This window comes from Somniosus microcephalus, chromosome 19, assembly GCF_052327205.1.
Source record: "Somniosus microcephalus isolate GS21.2 chromosome 19, FLI_Smic_1.0, whole genome shotgun sequence".
Taxonomy (NCBI): domain Eukaryota; kingdom Metazoa; phylum Chordata; class Chondrichthyes; order Squaliformes; family Somniosidae; genus Somniosus; species Somniosus microcephalus.
The window spans coordinates 23,585,232-23,598,051 of NC_141005.1; the positions used below are offsets into that span (position 1 = coordinate 23,585,232).

Here is a 12,820-nt window from a genome sequence, read left to right on the forward strand (position 1 = left end):
AAAGTGGCAAGTTGGATCCAAAATTGGCTCAGAGGCAGGAAACAAAGGGTAATGGTCGAAGGGTGTTTTTGTGACCGGAAGGCTGTTTCCAGTGGGGTTCCGCAGGGCTCACAGAATCACAGAAACCCCACAGTGCAGATAGAGGCCATTTCGGCCCATCGAGCCTGCACCGACTCAGTACTGGGCCCTTTGCTTTTTCTGGTATATATCAATGATTTGGATTTGAATGTAGGAAGTATGATTAAGAAGTTTGCAGATGATACAAAAATTGGCCGTGTGGTTAATAATGAAACAGAATGCTGTAGACTGCAGGAAGATATCAATGGACTCGTCTAGTGGGCAGAACAGTGGCAAATGGAATTCAGTTGGAATACACAATAAATGGTAGGACACTGAGAAATGCAGAGGATCAGCGGGACCTTGGAGTGCATGTCCACAGATCCCTGAAGGTAGCAGGACAGGTAGATAAAGTGGTTAAGCAGGCATACGGGATACTTGCCTTTATTAGCCGAGGCGTAGAATATAAGAGCGGGGAGGTTATGCTTCAACTGTATAAAACACTAGTTAGGCCGCAGCTAGAGTGCCGCGTGCAGTTCTGGTCACCACATTACAAGAAGGATGCGATTGCACTAGAGAAGGTGCAGAGGAGATTTCCGAGGATGTTGCCTGGGCTGGGGAATTTTAGCTATGAGGAAAGATTGGATAGGCTGGGGTTGTTTTCTTTGGAACACAGGAGGCTGAGGCGAGACCTAATTGAGGTGTGTAAAATTATGAGGGGCCGAGATAGAGTGGATAGGAAGGACCTATTTCCCTTAGCAGAAGGGTCAATAATAGATTTCAAGTAATTGGTAGGAGGTTTACAGGGAATTTGAGGAGACATTTTTTCACCCAGTGAATGGTGGGGGTCTGGAATGCACTGCCTGAAAGGGTGGTAGAGGCAGAAACCCTCATCACGTTTAAAAAGTACTTGGATATGCACTTGAACTGCCGTAACCTACAAGGCTACGGACCAAGTGCTGTAAAGTGGGATTTGGGTGGATTGCTCTTTGTCGGCTGGCACGGACAAGATGGGCCGAATGGCCTCCTTCTGTGCTGTAAATTTCTATGATTCTGCCTGATCATGTGACATCTGCCCACACGACTTCTACAAATGTTATTACATTGTAGCCAGGATTGTTTAGTTTCCAATTCCGCCCATTTTGAAGCCAGGTCTCCGTTATGGCTACTATTGCATAACCCCATGTGGCAACTTGCGCCTGCAACTCGTCAATCTTATTTGTAACACTCCTCGCATTAACACACATGCATTTCAACAGCATGCTAGTTGGCTTTGCTTTTTTCCTGAATTTAACTGCTGCTCTTTCTACATTCTTCTTTGTTCTGTTGCTGTTTGTCCCTCCGAGTTTTCTATGCACCTTGTCTCTCCTCTCTGCTGCTGTGTCCTGGTGGCCCTCCGCCAGTGTGTGTATTTTGGCTATCTTATTTTCTTCTTCTGCTTATTTCGGCCCTGTGTCTGGAGCCCCTTGCATTTGTGTAGCAGCAGGAGAATGTGCAGCGAAGAAATGGTCAAAGGAAAGCGAGAGAGAGAGACAGAGAGAGAGAGAGAGAGAGCAGCAAAAAGGATGTTGATTGATTAAGAGCAGTGTGTGCGCGAAACGTTGAGCAGCCTGTGGCGGCAGCAAAAGCCTACTGCACCCGGTATTCCCAGGCAGTCTCCCATCCAAGTACTAACCAGGCCTGACTCTGCTTAGCTTCCGAGATCAGACGAGATCGGGCGCATTCAGACTAGTATGGCCGTAGGCATATGCTAGCTGGCTTTCTCTTTACTTAAAGCTGTCGCCCATTTTTTTCTCTTCTACGCATTCATACAAGTATTCAACACTCAATTTACATTTACAAATTTTACTCCTCCCGCAACCCCCCACCCCCCCTCCACCTCTTCTTGCTGCTCTGCCTCCCACACAAACAAACTACAAGCCCAACCCTTCATTGCCTTCTATTCAAATATTACATCAAATAAACATGCTCAAACACCAAGTCTTAAGGGCTGTAGCATCTTTCAAACTGGACAAATACCCAGGCCCGCATCAAATCTATCCCACACTCTTAAGAGAAGTAAGACACCAAATAGCACAGGCTCTCACCATCATTTTACAATCCTCTCTGGCTACAGGTGTGGTGCCCGACCACTGGAGGACTGCTAACGTGCTACCGTTCTTTCAAAAGGGAGAGAGGGATAGACCGCATAATTACAGGCCAGTCAGCCTAACCTCGGTGGTGGGAAAATTATTGGAAAAAGTTCTGAGGGACAGGAGAAATCTTCATTTAGAAAGACACGGATTAATCAGGGACAGTCAGCATGGATTTCTTAACGGAAGGTCGTGTCTGACTAACGCAATTCAATTTTTCGAGGAGGTAACAAGGAGGGTCGATGAGGGTAGTGCCTTTGATGTAGTCTATATGGATTTTAGCAAGGCTTTTGATAAGGTCCCGCATGCCAGATTGGTCACGAAAGTAAAAGCCCATGGGATCCAAGGCAAAGTGGCAAGTTGGATCCAAAATTGGCTCAGAGGCAGGAAACAAAGGGTAATGGTCGAAGGGTGTTTTTGTGACCGGAAGGCTGTTTCCAGTGGGGTTCCGCAGGGCTCACAGAATCACAGAAACCCCACAGTGCAGATAGAGGCCATTTCGGCCCATCGAGCCTGCACCGACTCAGTACTGGGCCCTTTGCTTTTTCTGGTATATATCAATGATTTGGATTTGAATGTAGGAAGTATGATTAAGAAGTTTGCAGATGATACAAAAATTGGCCGTGTGGTTAATAATGAAACAGAATGCTGTAGACTGCAGGAAGATATCAATGGACTCGTCTAGTGGGCAGAACAGTGGCAAATGGAATTCAGTTGGAATACACAATAAATGGTAGGACACTGAGAAATGCAGAGGATCAGCGGGACCTTGGAGTGCATGTCCACAGATCCCTGAAGGTAGCAGGACAGGTAGATAAAGTGGTTAAGCAGGCATACGGGATACTTGCCTTTATTAGCCGAGGCGTAGAATATAAGAGCGGGGAGGTTATGCTTCAACTGTATAAAACACTAGTTAGGCCGCAGCTAGAGTGCCGCGTGCAGTTCTGGTCACCACATTACAAGAAGGATGCGATTGCACTAGAGAAGGTGCAGAGGAGATTTCCGAGGATGTTGCCTGGGCTGGGGAATTTTAGTTATGAGGAAAGATTGGATAGGCTGGGGTTGTTTTCTTTGGAACACAGGAGGCTGAGGCGAGACCTAATTGAGGTGTGTAAAATTATGAGGGGCCGAGATAGAGTGGATAGGAAGGACCTATTTCCCTTAGCAGAAGGGTCAATAATAGATTTCAAGTAATTGGTAGGAGGTTTACAGGGAATTTGAGGAGACATTTTTTCACCCAGTGAATGGTGGGGGTCTGGAATGCACTGCCTGAAAGGGTGGTAGAGGCAGAAACCCTCATCACGTTTAAAAAGTACTTGGATATGCACTTGAACTGCCGTAACCTACAAGGCTACGGACCAAGTGCTGTAAAGTGGGATTTGGGTGGATTGCTCTTTGTCGGCTGGCACGGACAAGATGGGCCGAATGGCCTCCTTCTGTGCTGTAAATTTCTATGATTCTGCCTGATCATGTGACATCTGCCCACACGACTTCTACAAATGTTATTACATTGTAGCCAGGATTGTTTAGTTTCCAATTCCGCCCATTTTGAAGCCAGGTCTCCGTTATGGCTACTATTGCATAACCCCATGTGGCAACTTGCGCCTGCAACTCGTCAATCTTATTTGTAACACTCCTCGCATTAACACACATGCATTTCAACAGCATGCTAGTTGGCTTTGCTTTTTTCCTGAATTTAACTGCTGCTCTTTCTACATTCTTCTTTGTTCTGTTGCTGTTTGTCCCTCCGAGTTTTCTATGCACCTTGTCTCTCCTCTCTGCTGCTGTGTCCTGGTGGCCCTCCGCCAGTGTGTGTATTTTGGCTATCTTATTTTCTTCTTCTGCTTATTTCGGCCCTGTGTCTGGAGCCCCTTGCATTTGTGTAGCAGCAGGAGAATGTGCAGCGAAGAAATGGTCAAAGGAAAGCGAGAGAGAGAGAGAGAGAGAGAGAGAGCAGCAAAAAGGATGTTGATTGATTAAGAGCAGTGTGTGCGCGTGTGTGTGCAAAACGTTGAGCAGCCTGTGGCGGCAGCAAAAGCCTACTGCACCTGGTATTCCCAGGCAGTCTCCCATCCAAGTACTAACCAGGCCTGACTCTGCTTAGCTTCCGAGATCAGACGAGATCGGGCGCATTCAGACTAGTATGGCCGTAGGCATATGCTAGCTGGCTTTCTCTTTACTTAAAGCTGTCGCCCATTTTTTTCTCTTCTACGCATTCATACAAGTATTCAACACTCAATTTACATTTACAAATTTTACTCCTCCCGCAACCCCCCACCCCCCCTCCACCTCTTCTTGCTGCTCTGCCTCCCACACAAACAAACTACAAGCCCAACCCTTCATTGCCTTCTATTCAAATATTACATCAAATAAACATGCTCAAACACCAAGTCTTAAGGGCTGTAGCATCTTTCAAACTGGACAAATACCCAGGCCCGCATCAAATCTATCCCACACTCTTAAGAGAAGTAAGACACCAAATAGCACAGGCTCTCACCATCATTTTACAATCCTCTCTGGCTACAGGTGTGGTGCCCGACCACTGGAGGACTGCTAACGTGCTACCGTTCTTTCAAAAGGGAGAGAGGGATAGACCGCATAATTACAGGCCAGTCAGCCTAACCTCGGTGGTGGGAAAATTATTGGAAAAAGTTCTGAGGGACAGGAGAAATCTTCATTTAGAAAGACACGGATTAATCAGGGACAGTCAGCATGGATTTCTTAACGGAAGGTCGTGTCTGACTAACGCAATTCAATTTTTCGAGGAGGTAACAAGGAGGGTCGATGAGGGTAGTGCCTTTGATGTAGTCTATATGGATTTTAGCAAGGCTTTTGATAAGGTCCCGCATGCCAGATTGGTCACGAAAGTAAAAGCCCATGGGATCCAAGGCAAAGTGGCAAGTTGGATCCAAAATTGGCTCAGAGGCAGGAAACAAAGGGTAATGGTCGAAGGGTGTTTTTGTGACCGGAAGGCTGTTTCCAGTGGGGTTCCGCAGGGCTCACAGAATCACAGAAACCCCACAGTGCAGATAGAGGCCATTTCGGCCCATCGAGCCTGCACCGACTCAGTACTGGACCCTTTGCTTTTTCTGGTATATATCAATGATTTGGATTTGAATGTAGGAAGTATGATTAAGAAGTTTGCAGATGATACAAAAATTGGCCGTGTGGTTAATAATGAAACAGAATGCTGTAGACTGCAGGAAGATATCAATGGACTCGTCTAGTGGGCAGAACAGTGGCAAATGGAATTCAGTTGGAATACACAATAAATGGTAGGACACTGAGAAATGCAGAGGATCAGCGGGACCTTGGAGTGCATGTCCACAGATCCCTGAAGGTAGCAGGACAGGTAGATAAAGTGGTTAAGCAGGCATACGGGATACTTGCCTTTATTAGCCGAGGCGTAGAATATAAGAGCGGGGAGGTTATGCTTCAACTGTATAAAACACTAGTTAGGCCGCAGCTAGAGTGCCGCGTGCAGTTCTGGTCACCACATTACAAGAAGGATGCGATTGCACTAGAGAAGGTGCAGAGGAGATTTCCGAGGATGTTGCCTGGGCTGGGGAATTTTAGTTATGAGGAAAGATTGGATAGGCTGGGGTTGTTTTCTTTGGAACACAGGAGGCTGAGGTGAGACCTAATTGAGGTGTGTAAAATTATGAGGGGCCGAGATAGAGTGGATAGGAAGGACCTATTTCCCTTAGCAGAAGGGTCAATAATAGATTTCAAGTAATTGGTAGGAGGTTTACAGGGAATTTGAGGAGACATTTTTTCACCCAGTGAATGGTGGGGGTCTGGAATGCACTGCCTGAAAGGGTGGTAGAGGCAGAAACCCTCATCACGTTTAAAAAGTACTTGGATATGCACTTGAACTGCCGTAACCTACAAGGCTACGGACCAAGTGCTGTAAAGTGGGATTTGGGTGGATTGCTCTTTGTCGGCTGGCACGGACAAGATGGGCCGAATGGCCTCCTTCTGTGCTGTAAATTTCTATGATTCTGCCTGATCATGTGACATCTGCCCACACGACTTCTACAAATGTTATTACATTGTAGCCAGGATTGTTTAGTTTCCAATTCCGCCCATTTTGAAGCCAGGTCTCCGTTATGGCTACTATTGCATAACCCCATGTGGCAACTTGCGCCTGCAACTCGTCAATCTTATTTGTAACGCTCCTCGCATTAACACACATGCATTTCAACAGCATGCTAGTTGGCTTTGCTTTTTTCCTGAATTTAACTGCTGCTCTTTCGACATTCTTCTTTGTTCTGTTGCTGTTTGTCCCTCCGAGTTTTCTATGCACCTTGTCTCTCCTCTCTGCTGCTGTGTCCTGGTGGCCCTCCGCCAGTGTGTGTATTTTGGCTATCTTATTTTCTTCTTCTGCTTATTTCGGCCCTGTGTCTGGAGCCCCTTGCATTTGTGTAGCAGCAGGAGAATGTGCAGCGAAGAAATGGTCAAAGGAAAGCGAGAGAGAGAGAGAGAGAGAGCAGCAAAAAGGATGTTGATTGATTAAGAGCAGTGTGTGCGCGTGTGTGTGCAAAACGTTGAGCAGCCTGTGGCGGCAGCAAAAGCCTACTGCACCTGGTATTCCCAGGCGGTCTCCCATCCAAGTACTAACCAGGCCTGACTCTGCTTAGCTTCCGAGATCAGACGAGATCGGGCGCATTCAGACTAGTATGGCCGTAGGCATATGCTGGCTGGCTTTCTCTTTACTTAAAGCTGTCGCCCATTTTTTTCTCTTCTACGCATTCATACAAGTATTCAACACTCAATTTACATTTACAAATTTTACTCCTCCCGCAACCCCCCACCCCCCCTCCACCTCTTCTTGCTGCTCTGCCTCCCACACAAACAAACTACAAGCCCAACCCTTCATTGCCTTCTATTCAAATATTACATCAAATAAACATGCTCAAACACCAAGTCTTAAGGGCTGTAGCATCTTTCAAACTGGACAAATACCCAGGCCCGCATCAAATCTATCCCACACTCTTAAGAGAAGTAAGACACCAAATAGCACAGGCTCTCACCATCATTTTACAATCCTCTCTGGCTACAGGTGTGGTGCCCGACCACTGGAGGACTGCTAACGTGCTACCGTTCTTTCAAAAGGGAGAGAGGGATAGACCGCATAATTACAGGCCAGTCAGCCTAACCTCGGTGGTGGGTAAATTATTGGAAAAAGTTCTGAGGGACAGGAGAAATCTTCATTTAGAAAGACACGGATTAATCAGGGACAGTCAGCATGGATTTCTTAACGGAAGGTCGTGTCTGACTAACGCAATTCAATTTTTCGAGGAGGTAACAAGGAGGGTCGATGAGGGTAGTGCCTTTGATGTAGTCTATATGGATTTTAGCAAGGCTTTTGATAAGGTCCCGCATGCCAGATTGGTCACGAAAGTAAAAGCCCATGGGATCCAAGGCAAAGTGGCAAGTTGGATCCAAAATTGGCTCAGAGGCAGGAAACAAAGGGTAATGGTCGAAGGGTGTTTTTGTGACCAGAAGGCTGTTTCCAGTGGGGTTCCGCAGGGCTCACAGAATCACAGAAACCCCACAGTGCAGATAGAGGCCATTTCGGCCCATCGAGCCTGCACCGACTCAGTACTGGGCCCTTTGCTTTTTCTGGTATATATCAATGATTTGGATTTGAATGTAGGAAGTATGATTAAGAAGTTTGCAGATGATACAAAAATTGGCCGTGTGGTTAATAATGAAACAGAATGCTGTAGACTGCAGGAAGATATCAATGGACTCGTCTAGTGGGCAGAACAGTGGCAAATGGAATTCAGTTGGAATACACAATAAATGGTAGGACACTGAGAAATGCAGAGGATCAGCGGGACCTTGGAGTGCATGTCCACAGATCCCTGAAGGTAGCAGGACAGGTAGATAAAGTGGTTAAGCAGGCATACGGGATACTTGCCTTTATTAGCCGAGGCGTAGAATATAAGAGCGGGGAGGTTATGCTTCAACTGTATAAAACACTAGTTAGGCCGCAGCTAGAGTGCCGCGTGCAGTTCTGGTCACCACATTACAAGAAGGATGCGATTGCACTAGAGAAGGTGCAGAGGAGATTTCCGAGGATGTTGCCTGGGCTGGGGAATTTTAGTTATGAGGAAAGATTGGATAGGCTGGGGTTGTTTTCTTTGGAACACAGGAGGCTGAGGCGAGACCTAATTGAGGTGTGTAAAATTATGAGGGGCCGAGATAGAGTGGATAGGAAGGACCTATTTCCCTTAGCAGAAGGGTCAATAATAGATTTCAAGTAATTGGTAGGAGGTTTACAGGGAATTTGAGGAGACATTTTTTCACCCAGTGAATGGTGGGGGTCTGGAATGCACTGCCTGAAAGGGTGGTAGAGGCAGAAACCCTCATCACGTTTAAAAAGTACTTGGATATGCACTTGAACTGCCGTAACCTACAAGGCTACGGACCAAGTGCTGTAAAGATTTGGGTGGATTGCTCTTTGTCGGCTGGCACGGACAAGATGGGCCGAATGGCCTCCTTCTGTGCTGTAAATTTCTATGATTCTGCCTGATCATGTGACATCTGCCCACACGACTTCTACAAATGTTATTACATTGTAGCCAGGATTGTTTAGTTTCCAATTCCGCCCATTTTGAAGCCAGGTCTCCGTTATGGCTACTATTGCATAACCCCATGTGGCAACTTGCGCCTGCAACTCGTCAATCTTATTTGTAACACTCCTCGCATTAACACACATGCATTTCAACAGCATGCTAGTTGGCTTTGCTTTTTTCCTGAATTTAACTGCTGCTCTTTCGACATTCTTCTTTGTTCTGTTGCTGTTTGTCCCTCCGAGTTTTCTATGCACCTTGTCTCTCCTCTCTGCTGCTGTGTCCTGGTGGCCCTCCGCCAGTGTGTGTATTTTGGCTATCTTATTTTCTTCTTCTGCTTATTTTGGCCCTGTGTCTGGAGCCCCTTGCATTTGTGTAGCAGCAGGAGAATGTGCAGCGAAGAAATGGTCAAAGGAAAGCGAGAGAGAGAGAGAGAGCAGCAAAAAGGATGTTGATTGATTAAGAGCAGTGTGTGCGCGTGTGTGTGCAAAACGTTGAGCAGCCTGTGGCGGCAGCAAAAGCCTACTGCACCTGGTATTCCCAGGCAGTCTCCCATCCAAGTACTAACCAGGCCTGACTCTGCTTAGCTTCCGAGATCAGACGAGATCGGGCGCATTCAGACTAGTATGGCCGTAGGCATATGCTAGCTGGCTTTCTCTTTACTTAAAGCTGTCGCCCATTTTTTTCTCTTCTACGCATTCATACAAGTATTCAACACTCAATTTACATTTACAAATTTTACTCCTCCCGCAACCCCCCACCCCCCCTCCACCTCTTCTTGCTGCTCTGCCTCCCACACAAACAAACTACAAGCCCAACCCTTCATTGCCTTCTATTCAAATATTACATCAAATAAACATGCTCAAACACCAAGTCTTAAGGGCTGTAGCATCTTTCAAACTGGACAAATACCCAGGCCCGCATCAAATCTATCCCACACTCTTAAGAGAAGTAAGACACCAAATAGCACAGGCTCTCACCATCATTTTACAATCCTCTCTGGCTACAGGTGTGGTGCCCGACCACTGGAGGACTGCTAACGTGCTACCGCTCTTTCAAAAGGGAGAGAGGGATAGACCGCATAATTACAGGCCAGTCAGCCTAACCTCGGTGGTGGGAAAATTATTGGAAAAAGTTCTGAGGGACAGGAGAAATCTTCATTTAGAAAGACACGGATTAATCAGGGACAGTCAGCATGGATTTCTTAACGGAAGGTCGTGTCTGACTAACGCAATTCAATTTTTCGAGGAGGTAACAAGGAGGGTCGATGAGGGTAGTGCCTTTGATGTAGTCTATATGGATTTTAGCAAGGCTTTTGATAAGGTCCCGCATGCCAGATTGGTCACGAAAGTAAAAGCCCATGGGATCCAAGGCAAAGTGGCAAGTTGGATCCAAAATTGGCTCAGAGGCAGGAAACAAAGGGTAATGGTCGAAGGGTGTTTTTGTGACCGGAAGGCTGTTTCCAGTGGGGTTCCGCAGGGCTCACAGAATCACAGAAACCCCACAGTGCAGATAGAGGCCATTTCGGCCCATCGAGCCTGCACCGACTCAGTACTGGGCCCTTTGCTTTTTCTGGTATATATCAATGATTTGGATTTGAATGTAGGAAGTATGATTAAGAAGTTTGCAGATGATACAAAAATTGGCCGTGTGGTTAATAATGAAACAGAATGCTGTAGACTGCAGGAAGATATCAATGGACTCGTCTAGTGGGCAGAACAGTGGCAAATGGAATTCAGTTGGAATACACAATAAATGGTAGGACACTGAGAAATGCAGAGGATCAGCGGGACCTTGGAGTGCATGTCCACAGATCCCTGAAGGTAGCAGGACAGGTAGATAAAGTGGTTAAGCAGGCATACGGGATACTTGCCTTTATTAGCCGAGGCGTAGAATATAAGAGCGGGGAGGTTATGCTTCAACTGTATAAAACACTAGTTAGGCCGCAGCTAGAGTGCCGCGTGCAGTTCTGGTCACCACATTACAAGAAGGATGCGATTGCACTAGAGAAGGTGCAGAGGAGATTTCCGAGGATGTTGCCTGGGCTGGGGAATTTTAGTTATGAGGAAAGATTGGATAGGCTGGGGTTGTTTTCTTTGGAACACAGGAGGCTGAGGCGAGACCTAATTGAGGTGTGTAAAATTATGAGGGGCCGAGATAGAGTGGATAGGAAGGACCTATTTCCCTTAGCAGAAGGGTCAATAATAGATTTCAAGTAATTGGTAGGAGGTTTACAGGGAATTTGAGGAGACATTTTTTCACCCAGTGAATGGTGGGGGTCTGGAATGCACTGCCTGAAAGGGTGGTAGAGGCAGAAACCCTCATCACGTTTAAAAAGTACTTGGATATGCACTTGAACTGCCGTAACCTACAAGGCTACGGACCAAGTGCTGTAAAGTGGGATTTGGGTGGATTGCTCTTTGTCGGCTGGCACGGACAAGATGGGCCGAATGGCCTCCTTCTGTGCTGTAAATTTCTATGATTCTGCCTGATCATGTGACATCTGCCCACACGACTTCTACAAATGTTATTACATTGTAGCCAGGATTGTTTAGTTTCCAATTCCGCCCATTTTGAAGCCAGGTCTCCGTTATGGCTACTATTGCATAACCCCATGTGGCAACTTGCGCCTGCAACTCGTCAATCTTATTTGTAACGCTCCTCGCATTAACACACATGCATTTCAACAGCATGCTAGTTGGCTTTGCTTTTTTCCTGAATTTAACTGCTGCTCTTTCGACATTCTTCTTTGTTCTGTTGCTGTTTGTCCCTCCGAGTTTTCTATGCACCTTGTCTCTCCTCTCTGCTGCTGTGTCCTGGTGGCCCTCCGCCAGTGTGTGTATTTTGGCTATCTTATTTTCTTCTTCTGCTTATTTCGGCCCTGTGTCTGGAGCCCCTTGCATTTGTGTAGCAGCAGGAGAATGTGCAGCGAAGAAATGGTCAAAGGAAAGCGAGAGAGAGAGAGAGAGAGAGAGAGCAGCAAAAAGGATGTTGATTGATTAAGAGCAGTGTGTGCGCGTGTGTGTGCAAAACGTTGAGCAGCCTGTGGCGGCAGCAAAAGCCTACTGCACCTGGTATTCCCAGGCAGTCTCCCATCCAAGTACTAACCAGGCCTGACTCTGCTTAGCTTCCGAGATCAGACGAGATCGGGCGCATTCAGACTAGTATGGCCGTAGGCATATGCTGGCTGGCTTTCTCTTTACTTAAAGCTGTCGCCCATTTTTTTCTCTTCTACGCATTCATACAAGTATTCAACACTCAATTTACATTTACAAATTTTACTCCTCCCGCAACCCCCCACCCCCCCTCCACCTCTTCTTGCTGCTCTGCCTCCCACACAAACAAACTACAAGCCCAACCCTTCATTGCCTTCTATTCAAATATTACATCAAATAAACATGCTCAAACACCAAGTCTTAAGGGCTGTAGCATCTTTCAAACTGGACAAATACCCAGGCCCGCATCAAATCTATCCCACACTCTTAAGGGAAGTAAGACACCAAATAGCACAGGCTCTCACCATCATTTTACAATCCTCTCTGGCTACAGGTGTGGTGCCCGACCACTGGAGGACTGCTAACGTGCTACCGTTCTTTCAAAAGGGAGAGAGGGATAGACCGCATAATTACAGGCCAGTCAGCCTAACCTCGGTGGTGGGAAAATTATTGGAAAAAGTTCTGAGGGACAGGAGAAATCTTCATTTAGAAAGACACGGATTAATCAGGGACAGTCAGCATGGATTTCTTAACGGAAGGTCGTGTCTGACTAACGCAATTCAATTTTTCGAGGAGGTAACAAGGAGGGTCGATGAGGGTAGTGCCTTTGATGTAGTCTATATGGATTTTAGCAAGGCTTTTGATAAGGTCCCGCATGCCAGATTGGTCACGAAAGTAAAAGCCCATGGGATCCAAGGCAAAGTGGCAAGTTGGATCCAAAATTGGCTCAGAGGCAGGAAACAAAGGGTAATGGTCGAAGGGTGTTTTTGTGACCGGAAGGCTGTTTCCAGTGGGGTTCCGCAGGGCTCACAGAATCACAGAAACCCCACAGTGC

At 46.6% G+C, this 12,820-nt stretch overlaps 5 non-coding genes across 5 annotated transcripts; all 5 read right to left on the reverse strand.

Moving 5' to 3' along the window:
* Positions 1 to 1,683: 1,683 nt before the first annotated feature.
* LOC147104009 (5S ribosomal RNA) lies at positions 1,684 to 1,802 on the reverse strand. Its single transcript, XR_015072807.1, has one exon. It is a non-coding gene; the product is annotated as a 5S ribosomal RNA (ribosomal RNA).
* Positions 1,803 to 4,225: 2,423 nt separating this feature from the next.
* Positions 4,226 to 4,344, reverse strand: LOC147104010 (5S ribosomal RNA). Its single transcript, XR_015072696.1, has one exon. It is a non-coding gene; the product is annotated as a 5S ribosomal RNA (ribosomal RNA).
* A 2,417-nt stretch (positions 4,345 to 6,761) lies between these two features.
* On the reverse strand, positions 6,762 to 6,880 carry LOC147104011 (5S ribosomal RNA). Its single transcript, XR_015072442.1, has one exon. It is a non-coding gene; the product is annotated as a 5S ribosomal RNA (ribosomal RNA).
* A 2,409-nt stretch (positions 6,881 to 9,289) lies between these two features.
* On the reverse strand, positions 9,290 to 9,408 carry LOC147104012 (5S ribosomal RNA). Its single transcript, XR_015072697.1, has one exon. It is a non-coding gene; the product is annotated as a 5S ribosomal RNA (ribosomal RNA).
* Positions 9,409 to 11,829: 2,421 nt separating this feature from the next.
* On the reverse strand, positions 11,830 to 11,948 carry LOC147104013 (5S ribosomal RNA). Its single transcript, XR_015072698.1, has one exon. It is a non-coding gene; the product is annotated as a 5S ribosomal RNA (ribosomal RNA).
* Between the last annotated feature and the right edge of the window lie 872 nt (positions 11,949 to 12,820).